Raw genomic sequence first — 20,990 nt, forward strand, 5'->3', positions numbered from 1 at the left:
GAATTGTAAAATAAATTCATGGTTCCTGTAGATACTTTAACTAAAGATACAGTCGTATTATCTACCAAAACCTATGTTTTATGGAGGATTTTCATCGACTTTTGTGGCGTATACGTATTTATAATTGAGATTGATCTATTAAAAATGCGTATACGCACCCCTGGTCTCTTATGTAAAGTTAAATTAGACATGCACTTTTTTCCTGAAGGACGGTCGGACATCGTTCAATCGATTTCGAGCCCCCCTGGATGAGGCTCATTAAAAATCGAACATTGAAACTCATTAAAACAGTTTGATCACAATAAATCGTTATTCCGTTACTCCGTCATTAGGCAGTGAGGAAATGTTCCTTTCGGAACTCCATCTGATAAGGGTTATTGTAGGTTTTGGATCAATCTTTTCTATAGGAATAAAAATTTGACAAAATCTTCTATAGGAATAAAATGTGGACAAAATTTTCTATAAAATAAATTTTTGACAAAATTTTCTATAGGAATAAAAATTTGACAAAGTTTTCTACAGAAATAAATTTTAAGAAAATTGTCTATAGAAATAAAATTTTGGAAAATTTTCTATAGGAATAAAATTTTGAAAAATTTTTCTATAGAAATAAAATTGTGACAAAATTTTCTATAGAAATAAAAATTTGACATTTTCTATAGAAATAAAATTTTTATAAAATTTTCTCTAGAAATAAAATTTTGACAAAATTTTCTATAGAAATAAGATTTTGGCAAAATTTTCTATAGAAATAAAATTTTGACAAAATTTTCAATAGAAATAAAATTTTGGTAAAATTTTCCCTAGAAATAAACTTTTGACAAAATTTTCTATAGAAATAAGATTTTGGCAAAATTTTCTATAGAAATAAAATTTTGACAAAATTTTCAATAGAAATAAAATTTTGGTAAAATTTTCTCTAGAAATAAAATTTTAACAAAATTTTGTATAAAAATAAAATTTTGACAAAATTTTCTATAGAAATAAAATTTTGACAAAATTTTCTATAGAAATAAAATTTTGACAAAATTTTCTATAGAAATAAAATTTTGACAAAATTTTCTGTAGAAATAAAATGTTGACAAAATTTTTCTATAGAAATAAGATTTTGGCAAAATTTTCTATAGAAATAAAAATTTGACAAAATTTTCAATAGAAATAAAATGTTGGTAAAATTTTCTCTAGAAATAAAATTTTAACAAAATTTTGTATAAAAATAAAATTTTGACAAAATTTTCTATAGAAATAAAATTGTGACAAAATTTTCTATAGAAATAATATTTTGACAAAATTTTCTGTAGAAATAAAATTTTGACAAAATGTTTCTATAGAAATAAGATTTTGACAAAATTTTCTATAGAAATAGAATTTTGAAAAAATTTTCAATAGAAATAGAATTTTGGTAAAATTTTCTCTAGAAATAAAATGTTGGTAAAATTTTCTCTAGAAATAAAATTTTAACAAAATTTTGTATAAAAATAAATTTTTGACAAAATTTTCTATAGGAATAAAAATTTGACAAAGTTTTCTACAGAAATAAATTTTAAGAAAATTGTCTATAGAAATAAAATTTTGGAAAATTTTCTATAGGAATAAAATTTTGAAAAATTTTTCTATAGAAATAAAATTGTGACAAAATTTTCTATAGAAATAAAAATTTGACATTTTCTATAGAAATAAAATTTTTATAAAATTTTCTCTAGAAATAAAATTTTGACAAAATTTTCTATAGAAATAAGATTTTGGCAAAATTTTCTATAGAAATAAAATTTTGACAAAATTTTCAATAGAAATAAAATTTTGGTAAAATTTTCCCTAGAAATAAACTTTTGACAAAATTTTCTATAGAAATAAGATATTGGCAAAATTTTCTATAGAAATAAAATTTTGACAAAATTTTCAATAGAAATAAAATTTTGGTAAAATTTTCTCTAGAAATAAAATTTTAACAAAATTTTGTATAAAAATAAAATTTTGACAAAATTTTCTATAGAAATAAAATTTTGACAAAATTTCTATAGAAATAAAATTTTGACAAAATTTTCTATAGAAATAAAATTTTGACAAAATTTTCTATAGAAATAAAATTTTGACAAAATTTTCTATAGAAATAAAATTTTGACAAAATTTTCTATAGAAATAAAATTTTGACAAAATTTTCTATACAAATAAAATTTTGACAAAATTTTCTCTAGAAATAAAATTTTTACAAATTTTTCTGTAAAAAAAATTTACAAAATTTTCTATAGAAATAAAATTTTCTCTAGAAATAAAATTTTGACAAAATTTTCTATAGAAATAAAATTTTGATAAAAATTTCCATAGAAATAAAATTTTGACAAAATTGTCTTTAGTAATAAAATTTTGAAAAAAATTCTATAAAAATAAACTTTTGATAAAATTTTCTCTAGAAATAAAATGTTGACATAATTTTCTATAGAAATAACATTTTGACAAAATTTGATATAGAATAAAATTCTGAAAATTTTTCTATAGAAAAAATTTTGGACTAAATTTTCTATTGGAATAAAATTTTGACAAAATTTTCTATACAGATAAAATTTTTACAAAATTTTCTACAGAAATAAAATTTTGGTAAAATTTTCTCTAGAAATAAAATTTTGACAAAATTTTCTATACAAATAAAATTTTCTACAGAAATAAAATTTTGGTAAAATTTTCTCTAGAAATAAAATTTTGACAAAATTTTCTATAGAAATAAAATTTTGACAAAATTTTCTCTAGAAATAAAAGTTTGACAAAATTTTCTATAGAAATAAAATTTTGACAAAATTTTCGATAGAAATAAAATTTTGATAAAATTTTCTCTAGAAATAAAATTGTGACAATATTTTCTATAGAAATAAAATTTTGACAAAATTTTCTATAGAAATAAAATTTTGATAAAATTATCTCTAGAAATAAAATTTTGACAAAATTTTCTATAGAAATAAAATTTTGATAAAATTTTCTATAGAAATAAAATTTTGACAAAATTTTCTATAGAAATAAAATTTTGATAAAATTTTCTCTAGAAATAAAATTGTGACAAAATTTTCTATAGAAATAAAATTTTGATAAAATTTTCTCTTGAAATAAAACTGCGACAAAATTTGCTATAGAAATAAAATTTTTATTAAATCCAATTACAGATAAAATTTCTGAATTTTTCCGAAGGTAGATCTTAATATTTATGACCTAAGGTAAAGTCAAGTTTCGAGAATAAAATAAATTCCCATTAGCACACAACACATTTCCAATAGCAATGTACGCGTTTTCAATTCCTCCATAAGCCCCCCCCTTTAATAGATAGTCTACCCGCCTCCCTGTATTCATCCTTATGAGCATATATTCGAATAAATCCTTACATCTTGTGATTGTTGTTCGTTTTGTAATTGTTGCCAATTTTTATTAGAATTTATAGGAAAGTCTTAACACATGCGAAACTCAAGAAACTTAAGATTCCCAAAGTCTTCTTGATTTCTCTTATGGTCTACATAGTCGCTTGCATGCTTCTTGCATCTTTGTTTGGCTAAATACATTCCTCTTGACTTCATAGCTTAGCAAACCAGAACCAGAATAAGGTTAAGAATTTTCATATAAATCCTTTTTGCTGCATGTCTTCATTGGACATATGTATGTGATATATATTAGGAGTTTGACTCTTACCATATTTCTTTGCATTGGACTAAATACCAGCACAGACCAAGAAAAGGTCCAGGAGTGTGGGGTTCGTATAGTGAAGAACATTTTAACGGCAGCTCGAAATTTATATAAAGTATTAGCAGTTACAACGGCAACAACAACAAGGAGGTACTTGCAAGTGCAACATTGCTGAGTAAAGTTTAGCAAACGACCATATTAAAAGCTTGTAAAACCACCGTAGGCCAGTGAAATTGCAAATGGAGCCAAATGGAGATGAAGAAGACGACGACGACCAAGTTTGCAAATTCAATTCTACAACTATTTATCGTTTAGCATGTACCATAAATAAAGACCATCATGGAATGTAGCATAGACCTCAAGTAGCAAATGAAGCATATGCATTGCAGGGTTGGAATAGGGGGTATTTTTATATTTGGTTTTGGATCAAAAGGCCAAAACCAGGTCCTTAAAATGAGAATTCAAGGGTGATTTTCTTTTGCCAAAAAAAGAGATGTTCTTACAGACGTTGGTATAGAAGAGATTTTTTAGGTTGACTATGGGATTCTTACTCTCTAAAATGGCCCAAGCTCAAATAAACAGTGGATTGAGATTTTAGAGGCCATTGCACAGTAGAAATTAAGCGAGAAACCTCCTTTTTAAGCCATTCTTGCTTGACGTGTGCTGAGGACAATGAAGATGGAATATTCAGGGTCTGTTTCTGTCCAGGACTTCGGTTTTGTCTTTAGGACATTTCCTGATAATATTCGGAATTTATTTTGAATGCACTGTCGATAAATACGAGGGGGGAGCTACACTTGGAGGCAAGAAGCATTACCATCGGTGTTGATTGAATTCTGGTAGTCAATCCAAGGTGTACATCTTCAGCGGACTTCGTTTGTAAGTATCCAGATTATTTTGACACAAATTACGACCTTAATACGGCCGACAAAGCCATCACACCCATAACAAAAAACTGGTTCTGCCTTATTTTGGCTTCTTCCCAGTGAAGTGCCGTTTTCAGGTGATCAACACATTAGTATTTTTTAGTGCCAACCCTATTCTTCAAAATGCCCTAGATTATGGCCTACAAATGGCCATCACACACTACACGAAAGTGGTTCTGTGTTTATTTAGGTTGATCGTTTTCCAAAAGCAGGGTTTTACAGATGATTCTCACCGACCATTTCGGCGTATACGTATTTTTAATTGATATCGATCTATTAAAAATACATATACGCACCCCTGGTCTCTTGTATAAAATAGGCATGAACCTATGTTCTGACGGCGGACATAGTTTTATTTATTTTATTTTATTTTATTTTATTTTATTTTATTTTATTTTATTTTATTTTATTTTATTTTATTTATTTAAATTTCAATTTATTTATTTTATTCAATTGATTTAAAAAATTATACTGACCTTAATATTTTTTCCAATCTTAAAATCATTCTTTAAAATCCCAAGTTCCGAATTTTTTCTTCAAAAGCATCTTTTATCCCTTTCTGATTTTCCATGTAAACTAAAAAAAATATAAAACTATTTGAAATAATTTGCGTCGACGGGTATGCCAACCATGGCATGATATTGCCTTTAGATATTTTGATCAAAACTTCTGCCTTATCATGTATAAAATGCTATGTTTTACAGAGGATTATTACCGTCCTGTGTGGCGTATACATATTTACAATTGAGATTGATCTATTAAAAATACGTATACGCACCGTCAGTCTTTTCTTTTAATAAACTTAAATCTTATGTTCTGACGGACGAAAGGACATCGCTCAATTGATTGAAAAAATTTACAATGTTGTTTTTTTTTATAAATTTTAATCTTTAAAATGCCATGTTTAATAGAGGATTCTCATCGACCTTTGTGGCGTATACGTATTTATAAATGAGATTGATCTGTTAAAAGTACGTATAGGCACCCCCGGGTCTCTTAGGCATGGATTTATTTTCTGACGGACGGTCATCGTTCTATCCACTTTGAGACCCTCTGGACGAGGGACATTAGTTTAGGTTAGGTTGCAGCCCGATGTATCAGTCTCACTTAGACTATTCAGTCTATTGTGATACCACATTGGTGAACTTCTCTCTTATCACTGAGTGATGCCCGATTCCATGTTAAGCTCAATGACAAGGGACCTCCTTTTTATAGCCGAGTCCGAACGGCGTTCTGAAATTGCACTGAAACCACTTAGAGAAGCTTTAAAACCCTCAGAAATGTCACCAGCATTACTGAGGTGGGATAATCCACCGCTGAAAAACTTTTTGGTGTTCGGTCGAAGCAGGAATCTAACCCACGACCTTGTGTATGCAAGGCGGGCATGCTAACCATTGCACCACTGTGGCTCCCTAGGACATTACAAATTGAACATCGAAACTCATTAAAACAGTTTTTGACAGCTGATCACATTAAATCGTTCTTCCACTACTCCGTAATTAGGCAGTGAGACAATGTACTTTTCGAATGACCCTCGTAATATGACAATCACCAGATCTACCTTCGGAATAAGGTTTATTGTGATCAATTTTTGGTTCGAATTCCGTTATGAACCCATGCGCATGCGCTGTGTTTTATGGCGGATTCTCATCAACCTTTGTTGCGTATACGTGTTTTCAATTCAGTTCGTCCTTTTAAAAATTCGTATACGTACCTTAGACATCTTTGTGAATACAAAGTGGAGTTAAACATGAAATTATTCGGGTCTGAAATTATTTCGAGCCTCCGGAAAGAGGCTCATTAAAAATCGAATCTCTTTAAAACAATTTTTGACAGCTTCCTATACTTAGTCAGTGAGACAATGTACCTTTCGAATGACTTTTATAATATGACGATCACCAGATCCACCCTCGGCATAAGGTTTATTGTGGATTTTGGATCAATTTTTGGTTCGAATTCCGTAATGAGCCCATGCGCATTTTTTGCCAGAAGCTGTGTTTTATGGTGGATTCTCATTGACCTTTGTGGCGTATACGTATTTTCAATTAAGATTTTCCTTTTAAAAATACGTATACGCACCCCTGGTCTCTGATAAAAAGTTAAATTAGACATCGGTTAGACACCTGACGTTCAATCGATTTTAAGGCCCTCTCAACGAGGCTAATTAAGAATCGAACATTTAAACTCAATACAACAGTTTTGACAGCTGATCACAAAATTGTTTTTTCGATACTCTGCCATTAGGCATTGAGGGAATGTTCTTTTGGATCACCCTCTCAATATGACCATCACAAGATCAACCCTAGATATAAAGTTTATTGTAGATTTTGGTTGAATTTATGGCTCGAATTCCGTTATTTGCCAAAAGCTGTGTTTTATTGAGAATTCTCATAGATCTTTATGGCGTATACGTATTTTCAATTCAGATTGCCCTATTAAAAATACGTATACGTACCACAGCTGCTAATCGAGCCGAAAATAACCTACCAAAATTTGGAGACAATTTGTGAGAATTTTAATTCTATAGAAAATGTTGTCGAAATCTTATTTCTATAGAAAATTTTTTCAAAAATTTATTTCTATAGAAAATATTGTCCAAATTTTATTTCTACAGAAAATTTGTGAAGTACCTCTTTGTTGGAGGGGAATATCTTGAAAAATCGACCAAAATATCAGGAATTCTAACAATCTAAAAAATTTACTATTTTTGGTAGAATTCTACCAACTGTGGTAACCGTGATACGTACCCTAGGAACTCTTTGTGAATACATAGTGAAGTTATATATTAACTTATTGTCCGACAACGATCACCAGATCCGCCCTCGACAAAAGGTATGTTGTAGATTTAGGATCAATATTTTGGTTCGAATTCCGTAATGAACCCATGCGAATTAGCTACCAATAGCTGTATTTTATAGGGGATTTTCATTGATATTTGTGGCGTATACGTATTTTCAATTCAGATTGCCCTTTAAAAAATACGTATACGTACCCTAGGCACCTTTGTGGATACAAAGTGAAGTTAAAGATGAACTTATTGTCCGACGGATGGCCGGACATCGTTCCATCTATTTCGAACCTCTTGAACGAGCTTCATTAAAAATCGAACATCGAAGCTCAGCTGCTTTGACAGCTGATCACAATAAATTGTTTTTCCGTTACTCCGACATCAGGCAGTGAGAAAATGTACTTATCGTAACTTTCTCTCTCTCTTAATATGAGATTTTAGATCAATTTTTGGTCATAATTCCGTAATTAGCCAAAAGCTTTGTATATTCGGATGATTCTCACCATCCTTTGTGGCGTATACGTATTTCTATTTAAGATTTTCCTTTGAAAAATACGTATACGTACCATAGGCCTCTTGGTGGATACGAAAACTAATTAAACATGGACCTATGGTCTGACGGACAACAGGACATCGTTCAAACGATTGAAAATTTTTTACTGGATCCATTATAATATACTGGCATAGTTTCATTAACTGACCCAATAATATTTTCTAATCAATCTTAATTTTTAAAATCCCAAGGCCCTGAATAGTTTCTTCCAATACATTCTGCTCCCCTTCTGTTATTCCATGTAAACTTAGAAAATGTAAAATTATTTCACATATTTGCATCGTAAATATGTGGCCTTTTGCTGAAAAAGACTTTTATAAGAAAGCCATTAAGGGATAAACTTTATTTCCTTCGTCATTTTGGAAATAGTAGTTACTCTTGCTGTATTCTATGAAGTGGCTTGAAGGCAAATAAGTTTTACCAACATTGATGACTATTTTAACACATTTTTATCAGGATAAATTTGAATTTATATAAGTAAAAGAAATATCCTTTGTTCATTGAAAACACAAAAAGCTAACTAAATGACTAGATATTCTCCTTAAAAAAGTTTAAATTATTTTCTAAATAAATTTTGTATTTAAGTATCCAGTCATCACTATGTTATATGTTTGTCAGATTGTCCATCTGACAAACATATAACAAGGATATCTAGGATTTTAATGTCTTCCCAAAAGGGAATAATTAAAGGATGTAATATAAAGTAAAACGGATATCCGGTTTGTAATTAATTTCTTTAGAAATGACCTTCAGAAATGAATGTCTTCATATTTCCTGATTGCTTAGCTACCACCGTCTTGAATAGAACAGAAGCTAGTAGTTTTTTTGTGCATTTGCGTAGAAAAATGAGGCAATTCTTAATGAATAAACACCCTCCATTTTATAATATCTCTCTCTCTCTCTCTCTCTTACTCTGCTTTGTGTCATTGTTAAGCCTTTAAAAATTGTTTGTTAATATCATGGTATCCTCAATTTTTATTTCCTTGTTACAAAATAAAAATGAACTCATTTTCTTAGGATTTGTCTTTTAAAAGACAAACTTTTATAGTAATGAGTTTTAATTGTAAAATATTGTCTAAGCTAATTTAATGGTGAAATAATTATAAACAGGACATGCATGAAATAGCAAAAGGATAAAACGCAAAGCGAATTCTAATTAAAAATGTAGATTTGCTAGAAAACAAATAAAGGGTGGTTAAATTGTAAGGGCCGATGTTGAATGTGAACCACACCTAAAAGCCAAGTTTTTTTCCGAATTTTATTTGACATTTCTCTATTTCAGACTTACTCATTTTGAACCATGGACATCGTGAATGGGCAGAATGATTCCAAGAAATGGCAACAGTGGATGATCAATTTTCGAAGAAACTCATCTTCAGTGATGAGGCACATTTTCACCTCAGTGGATTCGTCAATAAACAGAATTGCCGCATTTGGGCGAATGAGAATCCAAGAGTGATTGTCGAAAAACCAATGCACCCAAAAAAGAGTGACTGTTTGGTGCGTATTTTATCTAAAATAAGGCTGGTAGGACAGTTACTGTGAATGGTGTTCTCTATCGTGAGATGATAACGAACTTTTTATGGCCCGAATTGGATGAAATGGATGTGGATGATATGTGGTTTCAGCAGGACGGTGGCACTTGCCACACAGCTAACGAAACAATGGCTCTTTTGCGCAACAAATTCAATGGCCGTGTTATCTCACGTAATGGCGATGTCAATTGGCCGCCAAGATCATGTGATTTGACACCGTTGGCCTTTTTTCTTTGGGGTTATTTGAAAGAAAAGGTGTACGTCGATAAGCCAGCAACAATTCAAGAGCTATAGGATGAGATAATTCGGCACATTAACGGCAAAGAACCTCCATTATGCTTCAGCGTCATCGAAAATTTGGACCATCGGATGAAGGTGTGCCACCGAGGTCGCGGCGCCCATTTGGCCGATATTTTGTTCCATATATAATTGAGTAATAACAATATATCATAATAAAATAAAATTACTATAATTTCCTAAATAGTTTGTGTTTTATTCAAAATCAACATCGGCCCTTGAAATTGTAACCACCCTCTAAAAAAATGGATCTGAAAAGAATGTATTCACTGTAATGATAATGCGTGAACAATTATATATGATCTATATATTGAAATAAGAATATAACTGTATATAAACCGCAAGATGCGTATACTTATTATTAATAAGGGTAAACTGAATTGAAAATACGTATACGCCAAATTGGCTGGTGAAAATCACTATGAAACAAGGTCGATAAGCGTTGATTTAAAAATATGAAGGCGACTAGACGAATTTGAATATTACAAAAAGTTGGCTCCAACTTTAGAAATAAAATTTGGACAAGGTTTTTGGTAGAATTAAAATTTTAAGAAAATTTTCTATAGAAATAAAATTTTGACAAAATTTTCTACAGAAATAAAATTTTGAGAAAATTTTCTATAGAAATAAAATATTGACAAGATTTTCTATAGAAATAAAATTTTGAGAAAATTTTCTAGAGAAATAAAATTTTGAGAAAATTCTCTATAGAAATAAAATTTTGGTAGATTATTTTTGCTAGAGTGGCAACCATGATTATGTACCGATATGGAAACAAAATTTTGGCAAGATTTTCTATAGAAATAATATTTTGAGAAATATTTCTACAGAAATATAATTTTGACAAAATTTTCTACAGAAATAAAATTTTGACAAAATTTTCTATAGAAATAAAATTTTTACAAAATTTTCTATAGAAACAAAATGTTGATAAAATCTTTAATAGAAATAAAATTTTGACAAAATTTTCTATAGAAATAAAATCTTGACAAAATTTTCTATAGAAATAAAATGTTGACAAAATTTTCGGTAGAAATAAAATTTTGACAAAATTTTCTGTAGAAGTGAAATTTCTACGGTTTATCTTCTTCTTCCAGAAATGCCAGAGTTTTTTTTACTGTTTGGTAGATTGGGAAAATTTTTGATGTTTTGAAAGATTTTGCACAATATTCGTTTCCAACTAAGACGTACTTCATAAATTTTCTATAGACATAAAATTTTGAGAAAATTTTCTTAAAAAAAAAAAAAAAATTGACAAAATTTTCAATAGAAATAAAATTTTGAGAAAATTTTCTATAGAAATAATTTCTTGGTAGATTATTTTTGGCTCGAGTGGCAACTATGATTACGTACCGATATGGGCAAATTTTTGTGTGATTGGGAATCGACTATATATAACTGGAGACCACTATGGAAATAAAATTTTGACAAAAGTTTCTATATAAATAAAATATTTACAAAATTTTCTACAGAAACAAAATTTTGATAAAATCTTTAATAGAAATAAAATGGCGACAAAATTTTCTATATAAATAAAATTTTTACAAAATTTTCTATATAAATAAAATTTTGGCAAATATTTCTATAGAAATATAATTTTGAGAAAATTTTCAATAGAAATAAAATTTTGACAAAATTTTTTGTAGAAATAAAATTTCTACGGTTCTTCTTCCAGAAATGCCAGAGTTTTTACTTTTTGGTAGATTGGTATAATTCGTGATGTTTTGAAAGATTTTGCACAATATCCCTCTCCAACTAAGAGGTACTTCATAAATTTTCTATAGAAATAAAATTTTGAGAAAATTTTCTATAGAAATTAAATTTTGGTAGATTATTTGTGGCTCGAGTGGCAACCATGTTTATGTACCGATATGGCCAAATTTTTGTGTGATTGGGGATCGGCTATATATAACTATAGACCGATGTGAAAATAAAATTTTCACAAAATTTTCTATATAAATAAAATTTTGGCAAGATTTTCTATATAAATAAAATTTTGACAAAATTTTCTATATTACAAAAATTTGGACAAAATTTTCTATATAAATAAAATTTTGACAAAAATTTCTATATAAATAAAATTTTGACAAAATTTTCTATAGAAATAAAATTTTGACAAAATTTTCTATAGGAATAAAATTTTGACAAAATTTTGTATAAAAATTAAATTTTGACAACATGTTCTATAGAAATAAAATTTCTACGGTTTTATTTATATCGGCCGATATGGCCCATATCAATACCATCAGACTTACATCAATAACAACTACTTGTGCCAAGTTTCAAGTCGATAGCTTGTTTCGTTAGGAAGTTAGCGTGATTTCAACGGACGGACGGAGGGACGGACATGCTTAGATCGTCTCAGAATTTCACCACGAACCAGAATATATATACTTTGTGGGGTCTAAAGACAATATTTCGATGTGTTACAACCGGATTGACAAAGTTAATATACCCCCCCATCCTATGGTGGAGGGTATAAAAAAGTATGAATATTTTTAATAGGAGCTGAACTGGAAATAAGAATACGCATCATCGCATTAAGTTTCCTCATGTACACAAAATTTCTATTATATATTCAAATACATGTATGTCTCACTATATTCCGTATTTAATTATTAAGGTCCCCCAATGTCATTAACAAAAGTACACCAGTAATAACAATACAAGTACACAGTGCTTTAAGTTTCAAGCGCACACACACACGAACACAACAAAATTTATAAACTCCAAATACCATTTAATCCAAACACTTACACTAGCGCTGGTCGCTCTTATAGTCTCCCCACCCCCAAAACAGCAATGGGTTCGTGTGAATGAGTGACTGAGTATGTATGTGAGATAGACAAACAGCTTACTATGAGCTGTCAAGTGATGAGTACTTAGAATAGGATTTATTGTATGACTATTTCAAAATTGTCTTTGTATTGCGATTATGAAAGTGATTGAGATGATGGAATAAAATCGCTAGCGTTTAGAAAGACAACATATTGCCGAGGAGAAAAAAATACATGACTAGACAGATATGTGCATAGCAGCCATCAGCAATCAGTAGCGACAATCAAATCATTAATAATTTCAAAGCTAAACGAGCCAACGACGACCATTCTAGAGTCAACAAAAGGTTGTAGAATAATAAGAGTTGTGACCAAAATCCTGTTACCCATTGTTAGTGATTAGAATTGTTGGTATTGTCGGTATGAATGGTAAGGTAAACTGCTAGTAAAAGCTTACTAAACACATTTTGGTTAAAAGTTCTATGTTCATGAGCGTATGATTGTTATTAATTGATTTCAATAGGAAATAATATAACTTATACGACCCAATGGATTGATTTTGTTTTACAATAAATATGAAAAATATTTTTGTTATAAGCTTTACAATTTTTTGATACAGGTGGGTATTAAAAATAAAAATGCAATTAGTATAAAATTTTTATTATTTTTTATAATGACTCCAAGCAGTAATTAAAAAATGACTCCAAGCAGTAATTAAAAAAGAGTATATTCTTTAAAAATAATTAGTAAACCGAAGTAATGATGAAAAAAATTTCTACGGGCCGTGAAATTGTTGGTACAAATATTCGCTTTACCAGGAAGCATATTATTTTTATTAGTAATTGATTTCAATAGGAAATAATATGACTTATACGACACAATGGATTGATTTTGTTTTTCAATAAAATATTATAAATATCCTTATACCCTTAACATTTTTGTACTACTGGTCGGTATTAAAAATAATTATTTTTTTTGAATGGTATATAACAAGACAGGGAATGATTCTAAGCAGCAATTCAAAAAAATGTGTATTATTTTAAAAACAATTAGTAAAACGAAGTAATCGTGAATAAAATTATATAGCACGGACTGTGAAATTGTCGGTATGAATGATAAACCGTGTTTAGTAGGGTTTTTGTTGAAAAGCCTATATTCGCTTTACCAGGGAGCGTATTATTATTATTAATTGATTTCAATTGGAAATAATGTGACTTATACGACCCAATGTACAGTTCGGTTTTAAAAGTAAAATTTAAAATAAAACTGCTACCAAAATACAATTTTATTTTTTAAGATTTTTTATAACATGACAGGGAATGACTGAAAGCAATAATTAAAAAAGTGTGTAGTCTTTAAAAATAATTAGAACAAATATTTTGTACGGGCTGTGAAATTAATTTTGTTTTCCAATAAATATTAAACATATCCTTCTTATAAGCAAGTTTTTGCCACAGGTCGGAATTAAAAATTAAATTTAAAATAAAAATGCAACTTAAATAAAAAATTAATTTTTTGATAAGCTTACTAAACATGGTTTTTTGAAAATCCTATATTCGTTTTACCAGGGAGCGTATGATTGTTATTAATTGATTTCAATAGGAATTAATATAACTTATACGACCCAATGGATTGATTTTGTTTTTCAATAAATGTTACAAATATCTTTTCTATGCGTTTAACAAGTTTTTTCTACAGGTCAGTATTGAAAATTAAAAATAAAATTTAAAATAAAACTGCAACTAGAATAAAATTTTTATGTAAGTTTTTTGGATTTTGTTCAATTTAAAAGACTAAACAAATTATAAAAAAATAAGATAATATAAAAATAATAAAAATAAATAATAAGAAAATAATTGAAAATTTTTACTTTCTTTAAAATGAACTATAATACTCTTATACTTCAAAAAATGTAATTAGTACGGGGCCCTTAAAAATTTTATGCTAAAAGTTCGTTATACCACCGAGCGTATGATTATGATTTTGTGCTCATTATACCAGGTAGCGTATGATTATTATGAATTGATTTCAATAGGAAATAATATAACGTATACGGCTCAATAATTCGATTTTTTTAAATATTAAAAATAATTCCATTTTATTCCAACGCTTTAATGGAATTTTTTTTACGTAGTATATTCCCAAAATTCGTTGTCATTACCCTCCTTAAAACTCTTTCACTTACGGTCCGCTACTCAGTAATTCTGTCACAAACAGAATTTGAAAGAATATACGATCACAATTACAGAACTTGAAATGTGGAATAAAATAAAATACGTAATAAAAGTTTATCCGATGAGGAAAAGGGAAATGAAAAAGTATTCCAAAACATGAGCTGTTTTGAAGCTTTCGCCAATGAAAAACTTTAACCAAAGGCAAACTGCCGTAAGGAAGCATGAACACCCGAATGAATGAATGTTCCAAAGAAGAAAATGTGATTACACCACAGTTGTTGGGAGAAATTGGTCCATGGTAAAAGAAACCAAAAAAGAAGAAAAAAAAAAAACAACAAACAAACTTTTAATGCCTGTTCCATCCAGACAACAAAACCCAAAACCAAACAAATAAAATCTGTGGAACTATGAACAAATCTTCCTCAATGGTGATGTTTTGCTAGTTGATGATTCCTAAGCGCATCGGTAGATATCTTGTGGCCATTACTTGGTTGGTAGTTGTTAGCGGCATTGCCAAAGCAAGAGATTATATGAACATAATAGATTTTTCTGATGCCTGTGTGAGAAGTGAAATGTGTGTGTTTTTTTGCACTATTTGGGGCATAGAGAAATGGTAAAATAGAGATTCAGTAGAAAATAGACTTGTGTAGTAGAGTGTCCACCCACTAACTTACCCCCAGCCATTTTATGAAGATTTATTATGATTTGCTTGATATGATAAGGATAATTGAATAACATTTATATATAATTGAAATTAAACTTGTGCTGATAATTGAAATAGAAATCATGGAAGACTTACATGTAGTAATGAGTATGACAAAAGGACTAGCAAATGTGAGCAAATTATTAAGATTAAGACCCGCGACGGCTACTGTGGTAAAAGGAATGTAAAAGCAAGCCAACTTTTACGTTATGCGCTTTACAGACTATCAGTTATTCCGGACGACAGTGCTCGTGTCGCACATATCCCATATATTGTGCATATTATAAGTTAAGTCCGAAGGCATAATCGATACTCCTGCATGTTTATGGGATCGATAACACATTTACCGATTATTTAGTCATCGCCGACAAGTCGTATCGATCCGACACATTGTAAGATTCTTTACAAACACCGACATTCCGTCCGGAATAACTGATAGTCTGTAAAGCGCATTAGAAAACCTGACAATACGATTCCAGATGTTTTTTACTGAAAACCAATCTGTAATCTATGTCCGTTTTTTTTCTTATCTAAATTTATTTGTTTTTTAATTTGATTTTATATATAGCAATATTTCAAATATTTTATAGTGTTACTTTGAAAAATACTTAAACTATGGGGCGTATGAGTGCTATTAAATGTGGATTTACTAATTAATATAACTTATACGTCACATGACAACTAGCTAAACTCAGCTACTGGGATACAAGAGCTTTTAGTAGCTACAATTCCTGGTTAGTGTTATTGTTTTAAAGCCCCTAGAGAGGAAGACGGATACCGTTTTATGTTAAATTAGTTGGAGTTTGAATCACTTTTCATGTCAAATAAAAGGCCTAAGGGACATATGATAGTTTGTAGTTCGGTCTTTACTAATTAATATTACTTATACGCCACCTGCTTCAAATTACTTTACTTTGTTCAAGCTGGGTAATTTAACTTTCTTTCTAAAGATTTCAGAACAAAGATACTAAGCGACATATTAGTGACTCATTACATAATTAATATTGCCCATACGACAAATCGCGACCTTAGAATGACAAGGTTCTAAGTGTACACTAAAGCTCTATTCTCTTAGAACCTTGTCATTCTAAGGTCGCGAAATAACAACTGAATACACATAGCTACTATGATACAAGAGCTTTTAGGAAGCCTAGCCAATATTTTATAATTATAGCAAATTTTGTCAAAATTTTATTTCTAAAAATATTATGTCAAATTTTTATTTCTATAGAAAATTTTGTCAAAATTTTATTTCTATAGAAAATTTTGTCAACATTTTATTTCTATAGAAAATTTTGTCAAATTTTATTTCTATAGAAAATTTTGTCAAAATTTTATTTCTATAGAAAATTTAGTCAAAATTTTATTCCTATAGACAATTTTGTCAATATTTTACTTCTATAGAAAATTTTGTCGAAAATTTATTTTTATAAAAAATTTTGTTAAAATTTAGTTTCTATATATATTTTATATTTATAAAAAATTTGTCACAATTTTATTTCTAAAAAAATTTTTGTCAAAATTTTATTTCAATAGAAAATTTTGTCAAAATTTTATTCCTATAGTAAATTTTGTCAATATTTTACTTCTATTGAAAATTTTGCCGAAATTTTATTTTTATAGAAAATTTTGTTAAAATTTAATTTCTATAGAAAATTGTGTTAAAATTTAATTTCTATAGAGAAATTTGTTAAAATTTAATTTTTATAGAAAAATTTGTCAAAATTTTATTTCTCTAGAAAATATTGTCGACATATCATTGTTATAGAAAATTTTGTCAATATTTTATTTCTATAGAAAATTTTGATAAAATTTAATTTCTATAGAAAATTTTGTCAACATTTTATTTCTATAGTAAATTTTGCCAAAATTTTATTTCTACAGAAAATTTTGCCAATATTTTAATTCTATAGATAATTTTCTCAATAATGTATTTCTATAGAAAATTTTGTCAATATTTTATTTCTGTAGAAAATTTTGCCAAATTTTTTCCTATAGAAAATTTTGTCAATATTTTATTTCTATAGAAAATATTGTTACAAATTTATTTCTGTAGAAAAATTTGTCAACATTTTATTTTTATAGTAAAATTTTCTCAAAATTTTTTCTCCTTAAAAAATTTTCTCAAAATTTCATTTCTATAGAAAATTTTGTCAAAATTTTATTTCGATAGAAAATTTTGTCAACATTTTATTTCGATAGAAAATTTTGTCAAAATTTTATTTTTATAGAAGATTTTCTCAAAATTGTATATATATAGAAATTTTTTCACAATTATATATCTATAGAAAATTTTGTAAACATTTTATTTCTATTAGAAATTTTGATTTTATTCGATATTTCTTTTATCCAATAGAGAATAATTAATCAAGCTTGAGATCGTTTTTTATATGTATTGGTTTCTTTATTTTTCAATATTTCGCAATTACATTAAATTGCTTCATCAGGAGTCGATCTACAAAATTTTATGTCTATTGGAAATTTTGTCAATATTTTAATTCTATAGATAATTTTCTCAATAATGTATTTCTGTAGAAAATTTTGTCAATATTTTATTTCTATAGAAAATTTTGTCAATATCTTATTTCTGTAGAAAATTTTGTCGAAATTTTATTTTTATAGAAAATTTTGTCAAAATATTATTTCTATAGAAAATTTTGTCAATATTTTACTTCTATTGAAAAGTTTTTTGAAATTTTATTTTTATAGAAGATTTGGCAAAATTTTATTTCTATAGACAATTTTACCAAATTTTATTTTTATAGAAACTTTTTACAATATTATTTCTGTAGAAAATTTTATCAAAATTTTATTTCTATAGAAAATTTTGTCAAAATTTTATTTCTATAGAAAGTTTGTCACAATTTTGTTTCTAAAGAAAATTTTGTCAAAATTTTGTTTCTATAGAAAATTTTGTCAACATTTCATTTCTATAGAAAATTTTGCCAAAATTTTATTTTTATAGAAAATTTTGTCAATATTTTATTTCTATAGAAAAGTTTGTTAAAATTTAATTTCTATAGAAAATTTTGTCAAAATTTTATTTCTATAGAAAATTTTGTCAAAATTTTATTTCTATAGAAAATTTGGCCAAAATTTTATATCTGTAGAAAATTTGGTAAAAATTTCATTTCTATAGAAAACTATGTTAACATTGTATTTCTATAGAAAATTTTGTCACCATTTTATTTCTGTAGAAAATTTTGTCAAATATTTTTTTTTTGTAGAAAATTTTGTCAAAATTTTATTTCTATAGAAAATTTTGTCAACATTTTATTTTTATAGAAGAATTTTTTTCAAAATTTTGTTTTTATTGAAAATTTGTCAAGTATCTCTTAGTTAGAGAGTAATATTTTGCAAAATCTACCAAAATATTAAGAACTCTACCAATCTACCAAACTGAAACTGGGAGCGTATAATCAATATTAATTTAGAGATTTTAAAAATTAAAATTTATCATATGCCACCTGGAAACTTGAAGATATAAAGGAAAAGACAAATGGAAATGGCTCACAGCATTGGACAAAGGAGTTAATAGAGGTTAGAGAAGTGGCCACATATCCACAAGTTTTTTTTTAAATTTTCTGCTTATTTCCTTGATTCGTTTGAAAAGAAATAAAAACCTCAACCTAAAAAAACTCTTTTCATATTCAAGTCCTTATATATTTTCTAAGTATCAGTTGTTCCCTGTATAGCAACCAGATTGTTTGTGTGGTGAGCGATAATAGTGAAGTAGGGAATAACTAGAATATATTTCTATGCTCCTAGCAGACTAAACAACACTCGTCTCATGTTGTTGCTCTTGAGAATTGCATTCATTCTAGGCTTTTATAAAGGTTGTACAAAAAACGTAACGAATACCTCCGAACAACCTTTCAAAAATGCGGAAAATTGCTCTAAAACGTTTGCTTGTTTGTTATTGCTGCCGTTGTTGTTTGTTGATATTTCAGGAGTTTTGTCAAGTGTCGGCTTTTGTAGCAACTTCTTGACGTTGTTACAATTGTTGCTGGCTGTTTCAGTGGTTGTTGTTGTTGTTGTTGCTCCTGATAATATCAAGTGCTCTACCTGCCTACATAGAAGTGGTAACACAGAGGCGGCATAGAAATAGAAAGAGAATGAGAATGATGGCGACGGAAAGGCACATTAGAGTGGAGACTTAAAAAAATAGGAAATTAAATTTGGTTACAGGGATGATTTTGAAAAAATAAAAATATTTTTTTGATAAAAAAATATTTTATAACAAAAAAAAAAAAAAATGGTAGAAAATTGACTCTAAAAAATTTAGTATACCTTGAGAAGATGACAAATCGCTAGCAAAAAGTTAGAATAACTGATCTGACTAGGTACTGCTGGACGAAACATTGCTTCGGATTTCCACATTCTCATCAGTAATTTTCTAATTTATCGCAATTATTTCTATAGAAAATTTTGTCAACATTTTATTTCAAAAGAATATTTTGTCAAAATTTTAATTCAAAAGAATATTTTGTCAAAATTTTAATTCTATAGAAAATTTTGTCAAAATTTTATTTCTATAGAAAATGTTGTCAAAATTTTATTTCTATAGAAAATGTTGTCAAAATTTTATTATTATTATTATTTTGTCAAAATTTTATTTCCATAGAAAATGTTGTCAACTTTCATTTCTACAGAAAATTGTATTTCTATAGAAACTGTTGTCAAAATTTTATTCCTATAGAAAATTTCGCCAAAATTTTATTTCTGTAAAAAAAACTATTTTTTCGAAAATTTTGTCAAAATTTTATTTCTATAGAAAATTTGGCAAAATTTTATTTCTATAGAAAATGTTGTCAAATTTTATTTCTACAGAAAATTGTATTTCTATAGAAAATGTTGTCAACATTTTATTTCTATAAAAAATGTTGTCAAAATTTTATTTCTATAGAAAATGTTGTCAACATTTTATTTCTATAGAAAATGTTGTCAAAATTTTATTTCTATAGATAATGTTCTAAAAATTTTATTTCTATAAAAAAAATTTAATTCTTAGAAAATTTTGTCAAAATTTTATTTCTTAGAAAATTTTGTCAAAATTTTATTTCTATAGAAACTGTTGTCAACTTTTATTTCTACAGAAAATTGTATTTCAATAGAAAATGTTGTCAACATTTTATTCCTATAGAAAATTTCGTCAAAATTTTATTTCTATAAAAAAATTTTATTTCTTAGAAAATTTTTTCAAAATTTTATTTCTATAGGAAATTTTGTCAAAATTTTATTTCTATAGAAAATGTTGTCAACTTTTATTTCTACAGAAAATTGTATTTCTATAGAAAATGTTGTCAAAATTTTATTCCTATAGAAAATTTTGTCCAAATTTTATTTCTATAAAAAAATTTTATTTCTTAGAAAATTTTGTCAAAATTTTATTTCTATAGAAACTGTTGTCAACTTTTATTTCTACAGAAAATTGTATTTCAACAGAAAATGTTGCCAACATTTTATTCCTATCGAAAATTTCGTCAAAATTTTATTTCTATAAAAAAATTTTATTTCTTAGAAAATTTTGTCTAAATTTTATTCCTATAGAATATTTTGTCAAAATTTTAGTTC

This window comes from Haematobia irritans, chromosome 5 (assembly GCF_050003625.1).
Source record: "Haematobia irritans isolate KBUSLIRL chromosome 5, ASM5000362v1, whole genome shotgun sequence".
Lineage (NCBI taxonomy): Eukaryota > Metazoa > Arthropoda > Insecta > Diptera > Muscidae > Haematobia > Haematobia irritans.